Source organism: Aquarana catesbeiana, linkage group LG06, assembly GCF_042186555.1.
Source record: "Aquarana catesbeiana isolate 2022-GZ linkage group LG06, ASM4218655v1, whole genome shotgun sequence".
Classification (NCBI taxonomy): domain Eukaryota; kingdom Metazoa; phylum Chordata; class Amphibia; order Anura; family Ranidae; genus Aquarana; species Aquarana catesbeiana.
Genome location: NC_133329.1, coordinates 237,430,099 through 237,444,513, shown reverse-complemented (window position 1 = coordinate 237,444,513; position 14,415 = coordinate 237,430,099). Strand labels below are relative to the sequence as shown.

General features: G+C 44.0%; 1 long non-coding RNA gene across 1 annotated transcript in view; it reads right to left on the bottom strand.

Annotated features, from left to right (window-relative positions):
- The window catches only part of LOC141147719 (uncharacterized), a 46,301-nt gene extending 38,953 nt beyond the window's left edge, over positions 1-7,348 (bottom strand). Inside the window, exons 1-2 of the long non-coding RNA XR_012245118.1 lie at positions 7,215-7,348; positions 5,087-5,154 (exon numbers count right to left, since the gene is read on the bottom strand). This is a non-coding gene — a long non-coding RNA (uncharacterized lncRNA). The remainder of the gene's footprint in view (positions 1-5,086; positions 5,155-7,214) is intronic.
- Positions 7,349-14,415: the final 7,067 nt, after the last annotated feature.

The window sequence follows — 14,415 nt, the reverse complement described above, 5'->3', positions numbered from 1 at the left end:
AGGCTGTAAAGAATTGTCGAGTCTCAGCAATATAGATAAAACGCATTGAAAAAAATGGCATGGGTCCCCCCCCCCGTCCATTACCGGGCCCTTTGGGTCTGGTATGAATATTAAGGGGAACACCAAACCCAAATTTTTTTTAAAAAAGTGCATGGGGGTCCCCCCAAAATCCATACAGGCCCTTCAGGTCTGGAATGGAAATTAAGGGGAACCCTGCGCCAATTTTTTTTTTAAATGACGTAGGGGGCCCCCCCAAAACCCATACCAGACCTAAAGGGTCTGGTATGGATTTTAAGGGGAACCCTGCACCAAAATGTAAAAAAAAGGCATAGGGTTCCCCCAAAATCCATACCAGACCCTTAACCAAGCACGCAACCTGGCAGGCCGCAGGAAAAGAGGGGGGACGAGAAAGCGCCCCCCTCCTGAACTGTACCAGGTCACACGCCCTCAACATGGGGAGGGTGCTTTGTAGCCCCCCAAAGCACCTTGTCCCCATGTTGATGGGGACAAGGGCCTCATCCCCACAACCCTTGCCAGGTGGTTGAGGGGGTATGCGGGCGGGGGGGCTTATCGTAATCTGGAAGCTCCCTTTAACAAGGGGACCCCCAGATCCCGCCCCCCCTATGTAAATTGGTAACTGTACATTGTACCCCTACCATTTCACAAAAGAAAGTGTCAAAAATAGTAAAAAAGACAGGAGACACTTAGGGACAAGTCCTTTATTAAAAGATAACAAAATTAAAACGTCCCATGATGTCCATTCATCTTCTATCACGTCACCCGACAAGCCAAAAAACAAGTGACCCGGCCCCCCTCTGACTCCTCCTGACATAAGAGGAAGGCGGGGTCACCCGTTTATGTCACCAGATGGCCCCACCCTCAGCAATATAACAGCTGTCACCAAAAAAGAAGCGTCACTCAGCAGGAGCCTCCCATGGAGGTGGAGCTGTTCGTTTTTTTCTTTTTTCGGTTCGTCGTGTGGCGAAGTTAAATGGACATTGCGGGACATTTTTTTTTTTTTTAAATAAAGGACTTGTCCCTAAGTGTCTCCTGTCTTTTTTACTATTTTTGACACTTTCTTTTGTGAAATGGTAGGGGTACAGTGTACCCCTTACCAATTCACATGGGGGGCGGGATCTGGGGGTCCCCTTGTTAAAGGGGGCTTCCAGATTCCGATAAGCCTCCTGCCCGCATACCTCTGCAACCACCGGGCAAGGGTTGTGAGGATGAGGCCCTTGTCCCCATCAACATGGGGACATTGCTTTGGGGGGCTACTCCAAAGCACCCTCCTCATGTTGAGGGCATGTGGCCTGGTACGGTTCAGGATGGAAGTGCTCTCTCGTCCCCTCCCTCTTTTCCTGCAGCCTGCCTGGTTGCATGCTCGGATAATGGTCTGGTATGGATTTTGGGGGAACTCCTACGGCATTTTTTTTTATTTGGAGCAGGGTTCCCCTTAATTTCCATACCAGACCTGAAGGGCCTGGTATGGATTTTGGGGGGGCCCACTACGCAATTTTTTTTTTTCTTAAATTTGGGTTCGGGGGTTCCCCTTAATATTCATACCAGACCCAAAGGGCTTGGTAATGGACTGGGGGGGAACCCATGCCGTTTTTTTTTAAAATGAGTTTTATCCATATTGCCGGGGCCCGACATTTCATTAAAGCCGCGACCAGTTTGAAATTAATTTTTTCCTTTAGAAATGTAATTTTGCTGTGGCACTGTTCTAAACACAGGAAAACTGCAGCACTTTACAGGCATACTATTGACACCCCCAAGGAACGATATTTAAAGGAATATTTCATTATTATTGTTTCACGTTAAGCATTATTAAGCATTATTAAGCATCACTGCTCCTGAAAATACGTCAATTTTTAAACCTTTTTTTTGCATTGATACATGTCCCCTGGGGCAGGACCCGGATCCCCAAACACTTTTTATGACAATAACTTGCATATAAGCCTTTAAAATTAGCACTTTTGATTTTTTATGTTCGTGTCCCATAGACTTTAACAGTGTTAGTTTGTTTGTCCGAATTTTTTGCCTGTTCGGATGTTCTGGTGTGAACCGAACCGGGAGGGGTGTTTGGCTCATCCTTACCCATGAGGTAATTATACCTGAATAACAGCAAAGAGTCGATAGTCCTTTAGACGAAAGTGTGCATTAAGGCAAATAATCCACAAGAGGCATCACATACCTTTAAAGGTAATACATCCACAGCTGGCAGTTAAGAGTCCTCAGCCCCTCAGGGAACTCTGACAACCCCCACAATGGGTGCACATAACAGCCTACATCTTGGCATTGTTTCCAGCAGCTCCTAGGGCATTCAGTGAGCCCTTTTTATGTGGTTTTTTGGATAGTTAGCAGGAAAATCTAGCCAATCAATTCCTCAGATCCACATCTACAGTACATTGTAACAATTTGCATCTGGCTGGCTTAGTAAACTTGAAGACGTGAGCACAGACAGGAGACACGGCACAGCTTGAGACAGTTAGCTACAGAACATGAGTCAGCACAGCAGAAACCCATTAACCCCTTGTAGGCACCTGTCTACAAGCACACTAATATCTTCCAAATCCAAAGGCCAATCACAGCTATCATCCAGTAAGCCTTCCATGATTCCCAGTGTTCATTATTCTGGTAAATAATCAACAGTTCCAGCTCACTTTTTTGTTTGGAAGACTTCTTGAACTAGCTAACATACATTACATACAGTATCACATGAGTTTATCCTCCTTAGTGCTATTGCTAATCCAATATATCTCCATTAGTTTCTCTTGCACATATTTTCATTCCCCACCTTTCCCTCAGATCCTAGTTTTAATTCTTCATATCTTCTAACCATTTTGCTACAGTACATTTACACTTTTGCCATTAAACTGGATCCTATTTCTAGTACAGATCCTCTAATCAATCGACAGGGCAGCCCAGTCCAGCTATGAAATCTGTTTCTTACTGGAGCAAGTTAATTAACTCTTTAGGGTCCCCCTGTTTGTTGAAGCATGTGGCACTGCTTTGGTTTACAGATATACTACCTTAGAATGCTGGGCTTCACTATATCATCTAATTGTGTGGATAGTAATGCACTATGATTGCTGGGTCTTTCCTAGCTCCATCCAACAATTTATATATCTATATCTAATTTTCAAAATGTCAAATCCAGGTTTCTAGAAAGCAGCATACTGTTTGGTATTTGTCTTGGCCACAGATTACCCAGTCTACCTGTCTTAATAGAGTTCCCCACCACTATTAATGTTTTTGCCTTTGCTGTACTAATAAATTATCAATACATAATCTGAAGCATTCTACATAAATATTCTTCTTGGTCTTCTGAAACTTCTTAAACTAAATGTATTTTGTATGTGGAAAGAATCATCCCTATCATACTCCGTCGACGGAATTTTTCTGCTTTTATTTGCAACAATTATACAGTTGATACACAGATTAAAAGACTATCTGGATTGGGCTGCATATCTGCAGTAATATCGCCAAGTGCCTATACTATAACATTCGAACCCCGGGTAATTGAAGTGCCCACGATAGTGTGGAGAAGGATAAAAAAAAAGTATCAGGTTTTTATTGCTGTTTGTGTGCCTGTTAGGGAGATTCATTCTCTCTATTAGTCCTGTTTACCATTATTAACAAAAGTGAAAGTGGAGATATTTTACAATGGGGTTGCTAGTTCTGGTAACCTGGTCACTTCAGGGGGATTTTCTCTCACTTTCTGATTTGGGACAGAAAATGACGAGAAATCTCCCCAATGGGACACAGATGGCAAAAATAAACTTTATAAGGATATAACCAACTCTAATAGGGCATACACACGGTCGGACTTTGTTCGGACAATCCGACAACAAAATCCTAGGATCTTTTCTGACGGATGTTGGCTCAAACTTGTTTTGTCTACACGCGGTCGCACAAAGTTGTCGGAAAATCCGATCGTTCTAAACGCGGTGACGTAAAACACGTACGTCGGGACTATAAACGGGGCAGTGGCCAATAGCTTTCATCTCTTTATTTATTCTGAGCATGCGTGGCACTTTGTCCATCGGATTTGTGTACACACGATCGGAATTTCCGACAACGGATTTTGTTGTCGGAAAATTTTATCTCCTGCTCTCAACTTTGTGTGTCGGAAAATGTCCGATGGAGCCCACACACGGTCGGAATTTCCGACAACACGCTCCGATCGGACATTTTCCATCGGAAAATCCGACCGTGTGTACGGGACATTACACTATCCAAAATCAAAAAAAAAAAGTTTTTCCTTTATTTCAACTTCAAATTAAATGTTAATGTCTTAATCTTTAGATGGTACCACACAAAACATAACGTTTCCAATTCAATCTTTTCTTAAAAATCCGAGGCAGAGCTTCCTGGAACACTGTCCTCATTTGCCTACATTATATGGACATAAACTGAAAAATTAAGGCAGCCAAATTTCTCTCCCTTATTGTAATATAGTAGGCATTAAAAACCTAAACCTGCTGGGCTCTATTAAATTCACAAAAGACATAAGAGAATACCGTAGGACAAGATATCTGTTAACCAACGCTTCCTCAGCTGTGACCTCATTTTTTTTACTTTAGATCTCTTTCACAGCTTCTCTGCAAATATGACACATTTCGGTTCAAATCTTACTTATTTAGAATTGGAAAAATCTCTTTCCTAGAGATAGGAAACTATATGCTACAAGAACAATCACATCTGCCTGCTCTAACATTTTAGACAAATCTTCAAATATGACATTATGCCCTAGCTCTAGCTATAAAAGGGATCTTTTCAATTCTCATTCCTTTTGAAAACATATCTACTGTAAGGATGACCCCATTTTGATAAAGCCACTCTCCACAAAGATAAAAAATGAGTAAAAAGAAAAATACACAATGAAGTAAATACATTTAAAAGTTATACAATTTCCCCATTAATCCCCATCTTTTAACAAACATAGATCCTCCGGATAACATTTGCAAATTTTGTAATGCCAAACACACATAAATACTTCTATGTGTGTTTGACACACAATCATTGCAAGAAAATATCATTGTTATTTAGATTATTTCTTAAAAAGAAAGTGGGAAGCAAGTACCTATTTCGCGGGTGCTCGTCATATCAGGGAAGTGCCCCTGCATCCAAATCAGAATCCAAGATGGTAGCCTGGAAATAAATAAAAGTAGAGAAAACTTTGGGTGCAAGGAGGAGGGCATCAAATTTCATGGGCTGGTAAGTATGTGTTTTTTAAAAGTCAGTAGCTACTGATTTTCATTTTTTTCTCTTTAACCAACATTTTATCATATTTTCTTTTAGCATCCCTGACTGTTATCTATGTGCTTATAACCAGCATGATATCAGTGATATTAAAATGCTCTAAATAATGGTAAAACATTTTTTTACCATTCCCTGCAATAATGTAAAAATAAATTTGCCACTTGCTGTGCCATCCGAAACACACCCCCCCCCTCAAACTCTTACCGAGTCCTGTATCGAACCAGCGCTGTGCCCATTTGCGTATTTTCTATCCGCTTACTGCTCTCCGCTCTCCTCACTCTCACAAGCTTGGCTGAGAGCAGCGAAAGTCATTGGCTCCTGCTGCTGCCAGTAAAATCCTGTAAGCAGAGAATGGGGGGCTGGGAGGGGTGTCAATGGACACACACAGCATGGCTTTAAAAGCCTTTACAGAATACCAGTTTAGAGTTAAACAGTTCTGTCACTAGAAATATTACTCTTACTCTGATGTTCATAATCATACCTCACATGTGGGACCTACATGTGCTTTCACATTTGTGCATGACCATGGTGGGGGTGCATTTTACATTTCTTTTTTTCTTTTTTATCATTTTATTTACATGTATTTTATTACACTGTCTCTTTATTTTTTTAATAACTTTATTGCTATCACATGGGATGAACAATATCCCTTGTGATAGCATTGGCAGTGACAGGTACTCTTTATTGAGAGAGGGGACTATCCATCTCCTCAAAAAGTTATGGCTAGTAAACAAATGACCAAAACCAGAAGGGACATAATACATTCTTCAGCGTGGAGGGAATGGATATTCTTTTTTTTGCTCTTTCTGCAGTTGGCCTGACTGAGTGTAGTGGTCCCAGGCTCCCCAATGGCATAGGAGAGCCTGGGAAGAGCGTCAGGAGGAGGGCTCTGTAAGACTGATCGAGCAGCTGTAGGACAGCCTGATCACTTTTACAGGAAAGAGACTCACTGACACTAAAACATTATACCAGGATCATGGTTGATGCAGATGCAGCCATGATCCTTCTATAACTACTTGTTCCCTAAGATGTATAGGTAGGTCCTAGGGATTGGAAATGGTTAAAATCTTAAGAGATGGCCTAATCTTCTTTTTAGTGCTATAATTTCCTGTATTTGATCTAAAAATAGCCATTGCAGCAGATAAGGCTGCTATGGGGCCTGGGATAGGTAGGGAGGTTGTAAGTAGCATAATCCCGAAATCTTCAATCTGCATGTAATTCACATCTGAACTTCACAATCATAATGTGCTCCTGAACCCTGCACTCTGTACATAGTATAATCCTGAACTCTGCACTCTGTATGTTGTGCACCCCAGATACAGCCGACCCTTCGAGGGCAACCATACTGCTGATGTGGCCCATGAGTTTGACACCCCTGATCCAGGGTGATCAAGCAGTTGAATGTTTGCCTAACAATATTTAGTGTGTTTACTGTGATGTACTTTACTTAGCAATATGGCAGTTTTTACTACCTGCTTTGCAGGGAGAGAAAAAAAACGGCACATCGCTGCTGTATGAAGAAAGTGTAGGCATTCAGCTTTTATCTAGCTGGGGGCCAATTAACTCTGCACACCTCAAGCACTGGTGCCCACAGTTCATAAGCGCTTTTGTAGTTTAGCAGATATTCACACATGTTGAGGCCAGAAGCCACTGACATTATTGCCCATTTAACCTGACAGAAGGTTCAAGACTGCCTGCACTAACGTCCAGCATCCCAGTCTACTTCTCTTCACCCAGCCACCCACAGACTCCATGCACTTTGAGAAAGTAATATGCAATATAAACTTTGCTCCACCAGTCGTATGTCACATCTTCACTGTGTGGGACTCAATACCCTAGATTGGCTACTATTCCTTTGCTATATTTGTATATTTGTTACTCAACCATGAAGTACAGTAAGTTCTCTGAACACTCCCATAACCCCACAGGTTATCTTGAACACAACTCACCCTGCATAAGATTTCTCTTTCAACCCAGAAGGATAGATAGGATGTTACTCCCAGTTCTGGATGATACACTACGAATACACCATTTGCTATGAATAACATACACTATAAATACACCTTGCTTGCTTGTTTGCTATAAGCAAATATTTGGCATTTTGCAGAGTGGAGTAGGGACTGGCCAGAGAGGAATTACTTTGATGCAGTTGGCCAGCTTGAACACATATTGCAATATACTGTATGTGAACCAAACATCCCTGTTTTTATGCAAACGTCTGCATATATGTAAATATGTATGCAACACATGCAAAGTTAGGAATATGCAAGGGTGTATAGCAGTGTGCAAAAGGTTCATTCTGAATCTTCAGTGTTAACATGTATTCACACCCCTTTAGCACCTGATGCGTTATAAATATGTATATTTTTTGGATTTGAGCACAGACGTCTCTCCACAATTTCTATACCCTGGGTAAATGTTCCACTTAAATAGCTCCCATAGTACCACTACTCCCTTTATATATATCAAATATTGTGGGGAAGTAAAATGTCTAACTTCTATAGATGATTGCTTTATCATGAAGAAAGTTATACTTATTGGAACTCACTTTGCTGCCAAAACTGGAGGTCAAAGCTGCATTCTCTGCTGCTTTAGTTAATTAATGACAGTCTGATGGCACAAGCTAGGCTCGGCTTGGAGAAATGAGCTCAGATATATTTTGGCAAGGACACAAAGACACATTTCTTTCTTAAAACAATCACAGGACCAAATAAAAATCTGCCAGCAATAATTCAAAACGCTAGGCAAAACTGATAATTACCGTACTTATCGGCGTATAACACGCACCCCAAGTTTAGGAGGGAATTTTAAGGAAAAAAACTTTTAGGAGTAAAGTTTAAGGAAGAAAAACTTACATTAAAATGCCCATCAATGCAGTGTTATCGGTGTCCATCTGCAGCCTTGTCAGTGTCAGTGCAGCCTTCCTCCAGTGTCTATTGCAACCTTGTCAGTGCAGCTTTGCCCCAGTGCAGAATTGTCAGTGCAGCCTTGTCAGAGCAGCTTTGCCCCAGTGCAGAATTGTCAGTGCAGCCTTGTCAGTGCAGCTTTGCCCCAGTGCAGAATTGTCAGTGCAGCCTTGTCAGTGCAGCTTTGCCCCAGTGCAGAATTGTCAGTGCAGCCTTGCCCCAGTGTCCATTGCAGCCTTGTCAGTGCAGCTTTGCCCCAGTGCAGCCATGTCAGTGCAGCCTTGGCAGTGCAGCCATGTCAGTGCAGCCTTGTCTGTGCAGCCATGTCAGTGCAGCTTTGCCCCAGTGCAGCCTTGTCAGTGCAGCCATGTCAGTGCAGCTTTGCCCCAGTGCAGCCTTGCCCCAGTGCAGCCTTGTGTGATCGCCGCGATCCCTGCCGACATACACAGCCGTGTGTAAATTCAAATATGGCGCCGAGACTGCAGGGACTCAGCGGAGCCAAGATACACATACCCGAGAGTCCTCGGCTTTTCTCGGCGCCGCTTACAGTCCCGCCCAGTCCCGCCCTATGATGGACATCACACAGGTCCAATGGCGGGACTGGGAGGGACTGTAAGCGGCGCAGAGAAAAGCCGAGGACTCTCGGGTATGTGTATCTCGGCTCCGCCAAGTCCCTGCAGTCTCGGCGCCATATTTGAATTTACACGCAGCTGTGTATGTTGGCGGCGATCGCGGCAATCGCTCAGATCACACAAAACTGGCGGGGATCGACCTATAACACGCACCCAGGATTTTCCCCTGATTTTCAGGGGAAAAAAGTGCGTGTTATATGCCGATAAATACGGTATGTGCTCAAAACATTAAGCGCATTGGCTCCCAATGAGAAACTTCAGGCATATATAAAACCAAAAATGATTTCATTTATGTATGTATAAAAAAGAAAAAACATTAAATATTTTTGTAAATGGAACTAGTGTAAGTACATGAAACTGTCTTGATATCTATTTTCTGTAAATCCCTGTATATATGCTTACAACTAGTATTTGCCCACTTGGAAGTGTTCATGTATATTGAACACTGAATCACAGTGCATTTAATATTGTTTCATTTTGGTTTCAGTTCAGCAGAAATATAGCCTTTAAAGCATATCTAGACCCAAAAACAAAAATTGATAGTATTGCAGCTTACCAGTTCTAAGATGTGGTGGCTGAATTTGTTTTCTTTTTGCACACTTTTTTTTCTTTATTTTAACCTTGTTATCCTGTCAATAAAACAATTCCTGTCCTAGGGTGACAACTGGTCTAAGCAGCATTGTCACCCTGAGACAGAGAGTATGTTAGGACTACATAGCACTGCGTTGAGACTACATAACACCTCCCTCTCTTCTCCATACCAGGGAGAGGTGTTGGGTCGTATAAGAAGAAAAATCAGCTAGTATTGTTCCCAGCTATCTGTGTGAACTACAAAACACCTCCCCCTGTTATTGAGATGAGGGGGAGGTGTTATGTAGTCCATGGAGATAGCTGGGGACAATGTTAACTGAAAACAGTCCAGAGGCAGAGGGCACTGGAATTTATCAGCCCACTAGATTTCTGGCTGGATGATTAGCTATTTTTTAATTTGTTTTTTGTCAAACAGATATAATAAAATGCTTTCATATTTGAATATCATATCAAAATAGAACAAATAAGAGAAATGCATTGTTAGAGTTTACAAACACTTTAATATATGTGAAAATTGATCTCTGCAATGTGATTTTAATTTATTCATTATAAAACTAATTGGGGCTCTTTCAGACTTGCTGTACTCTGTTTACGCTTTAGGTAGGACAAGAACCAGGGCCATCTTTTCGCATGGGCATGCGACCCCAGCCAGGGCCGGACTGGCCTACCGGGATACCGGGAAGTTTAGGCCGCCTGCCCTGGGGTCGCTTTGATTTGCGGCTGCAGCGCTCCGCTCTTTCCCTCTCTCCTCCTCCTCCTGTGTATCACGGAGCTGGCTGGGTCTGTGTTCGGTGGCCGCGCTGTAACAAGGTCCTGCCCCCCTAGACCAGCTTGTGTAATAGTAGATTGAATCAATCTTCTACCTATCATATGAGCCGGTCTAGGGGGGAGGGACCTTGTTACAGCATGGCCGCCGAACACAGACCCAGCCAGTTCTGCGATACACAAGAGGAGATACCCGCTGCGTGTGTTACCAGGCGATGGTGAGTCTGTATTAATTGGCACAGTGATGCTGCATTCATGGGCACAGTGAGAGTGCAATTGTGGGCACAGTGAGACTGCATGCATGGGCACAGTGAAGCTGCAATGATAGGCACAGTGAGGCTGCATTCATGAGCACAGTGAGGCTGCAATGGTGGGGACAGTGAGGCTGAAAAGGTGGGCACAGTGAGGTTGCAATGGTGGGTACAGTGAGGCTGCATTTACGGGCACAGTGAGGCTGCATTTATGGGCACAGTGAGGCTGCATTCACGGGCACAGTGAGGCTGCAATGGTGGGCACAGTGAGGCTGCATTCATGGACAGAGTGAGGCTGCATTTGATGGGCACAGTGAGACTGCATTCACGAGCACAGTGAGGCTGCATTCACGGGCGCAGTAAAGCTGCATTTGATGGACAATCGTGCGTGATTGTATAGACAGGACCCCAGTACACTGTATTGCTCGGGGTCCTATAATGCTCTTAAGATGGCACTGACAAGAACACTGAATTTTAAAAGAGCCAACTTTAATAAGCTGTGAACCATATTATAGGACACTAAATGGGATTAAATTCTTTCAACAAAAATACTGTAGAGAAGTGGGAGTGCTTGAAAGGCATATTAAACAATGGCAATCATCCGTGCATTAAACTGGGCAAAGATACAAAAGAGCAAAAGTTAAACCTGGATTACTAAACACTAATTTAAAAACGCATATTAACTAGGAAAAAAGTAATTTAATAGATATAAGGCCGAAGGGTCACTTTAAGCATTCCATAAACTTCTAGGACTGCAATAAGAAATGCAAGAGTGTGATTGGAGCAGCTAAACTATATTAGGAAAGACACATTGCTGAGGAGAGTTAAAAAAAATCCTCCCATTTTTTCAAATATATTAATATTAAAAAGGTAAGGTTTATTGGCCCCATAAAAGATGATCATGGGAAGTTGGTCACGAGTAACAGGGAGATGGCAACTGTATTAAATACATTCTCCCCCTCCTGAATAGGAGGGGTATAATAAACAAGACAGCAATGTTAATAGGATAATAATAAATGTACCCTTGTGGCTGACATGGACCAGTGTTAGGAAAAGACTAGAAACACTTAATGTGAATAAATCACCAGGACCAATGGCTCCCGCTGCTATCAATCTGCCCAATGAGGAGTGAGACCGTGGAGGGAGCCGCTGCACTTGTGCACATCACTAGATCGGATCAGGCTCTGGTAAGAAAACGGGGAAGCTGCAGCACAGAAGGTGAAAAACCTTAAGGCTTTAGAACCACTTTAAGAGTGGATATACTGTATTTATCGGCGTATAACACACACTTTTTCCCCTGAAAACAGAGGGTAGATGGTGCCTGCGTGTTATACGCCGATATGTTTTACAAACGGGGTGGGGATCAGGCGGTCTGCCTCGGGAGCCACCCATTTCGGGGGGGTGTTAGGCAGGCCGCCCTGCCTCTACTGGCCCTGGGACTACTGGCCCTGGGGCTTGTGTACTGGGGAGGGGGGCTGTATACTGGATGGGGACTGTGCACTGGATGGGGGGCTGTGTACTGGATGGAGGGCTGTGTACTGGATGGGGGCTGTATACTGGATGGGGGGCTGTGTACTGGATGGGGGCTGTGTACTGGGGAGGGGGGCTGTATACTGGATGGGGGCTGTGTACAGGGGGAGGGGGACTGTGTACTGTAAAGGGGGCTGTGAAAAAAAAAATTCTTTAAACTTCCCTCTTAAAATTGGGGTGCGTGTTATACGCTGGTGCGTGTTATACGCCGATAAATACAGTAATAGCAATATACAAATCCTTGAATGGTGACTCTAGCATTGAGAGGAAACTTTTTAGTCTTAGGCCTCTAAAGAAGACACATGGCCACACAATGAAGTTGGATGAGAAATGTTTCAATCTTAAACTGTGTAAGGAGTTCCTTACTACTGTTGGTGGTATCAGAGGAGGGTGTAGCTAAGTTCAAAAATAACCCACACACATTCTTAGATTGAACTGTATGTGATGTGAGGACGCAGATCACCTGAGCTCCGCCCACACCGCACTAATCCTCTCCTGATCCTGCTGACCCGACCACTATTCAGGAGCCCCTTCGGCCTCCTTAGCCTCTTGGGACCCCAGAGCCCACCAGGCGATGGTCAAATACGGCCCTGTCATGGAGATCGCCCCAGGATTCACGCTGACGATACCGCCGTGCCTGCAGCAAGTTAGCACCGGCCAGCCTCATGCACAGAGACACAGCCAGCCGCCCTCTTCTTCCTCCTCAGCGCAGCAGCTACCAGAGAAGGGTGAGTCACAACACCTCCCCGCTTCAAGCCCTGACGATCCCCTCCTATTCTCCCCTCCTAAGGACACTGATCCTGAATCCCCTAATGCTGCACATGCTGCCACAGGCCCTGCACAGCCAACCCTTGCACAGATCATGGAGACTATTCAGCACAGCCATGCATCCATCACTGTGCAAATAAACTCCATTAAAACAGACGTATCCTTCCTGAAACATGATGTGCACAATCTCCGTCACAGAGTGACCAATGCTGAACAACGCAGAGGAGAATTGGAGGACGAGACACGTCCCCTACAGGCCTCTGTTAGGGAGCTGTGTCAAGCTCAGGGTTACACTACTGATAAGCAAACAGACATGGCGGATCGCCTGAGGCGTAATAATCTGCGCTTTCTGGGGTTCCTGGAGAGTTCAGAGGGCAGGGCCCCTGAGGCTTTCATGGAACGATGGCTGACATCCACTTTTGGCTCCTCCACCTTCTCACCATTGTTCGCCATTGAACGAGAACATAGAGTCCCTCTGCGTCCCCTGCCCTCTGGGGCCCCGCCATGTGCCATGCTTATTAAATTACTGCACTTCAGGGACAGGGAGGTGGTTCTCAGGGCTGCCCGAGAAAAAGGCTGTGTATCCTTTAATGGTAATGGAATCACCATTTTCCGGATTTCTCAGTAGCTACACAAAAACAGAGGACTACCTTCCTGGCCATCAAAAGAAGGCTGAGGGATCTCCAATTGCCTTACAGCATGCTGTATCCTGCATGCCTGCAAATCATTCTTCAAGGCAAGGCCTACTTTTTCACAGATCCAAAGGATGCAGCACACTGGGTGGATACCCTGGGGCGTCCGAATCCACAACCCCAGAACCGGAGATCCCCTCCTCGCTGAATGTGAATATCCTGGATCCTCTCTACCTCTTGTTTGAAACCCCCCACTTAGTTGATATTACCAGGGGGAGAAAAGGACACCAAAATTCTTTCCAGTCCTCTTTTCCACTCCCATCCACAAGCAGCTGGAGACACTTTCCAACACTTTGACATATGTTGTTAGGACGTAATTTATCCTGGATGACTGTTGCCATCATATCACAGATTTTATTTTACTCTTCTGCTACCTTGGAATACTCTTTTTAGGATCCGGGTCACTCAACATATTTTGTTCCATGCGGAGACGGATAGAAGCCCATTGCTGCAGACTTTTTTCCACTTCTTAGGATTTGTTGGTTGTGGGGCTATACCATGACCCCTCTGCTTTGCATTTTTGGTCTTGGGAACAAAGATCTCATGTGTTTGGGTTTGGGAGCCGGGAGAGTTAGGGTGGTTTTGAATGTTTTGGGACTTCTTTTTTTATATGCTCACTGGCCTGGTTCGGCCATCTTGGTATCCAGTTAATATCTGCAAAGGACACATTGTTACCTAACATGTATAAGCTACCCATGTTCCCTTATACTTCTCAGGGTGTACAGATCTCCATGTTATGGTTGATTCTGGTGCACTGTAAGAACTGTGCATCAATGACTATGTTTACTACTTGTTTATGGCTAAATTACGCTTAATTTCTTGGAATGTTAGGGGGCTTAACGCCAAAGTGAAACCATCACTAATGTTTGAATATCTGACACGACATAATCCGCATGTGATCCTTCTCCAGGAAACCCATCTGCAGGGCTCCAGGGTTATGGCCCTTAAAAGAGCAAAAATAGCATATGCCATTCACTGTACATACTCCACGTACATCTATCCTTACAGCCAAAAC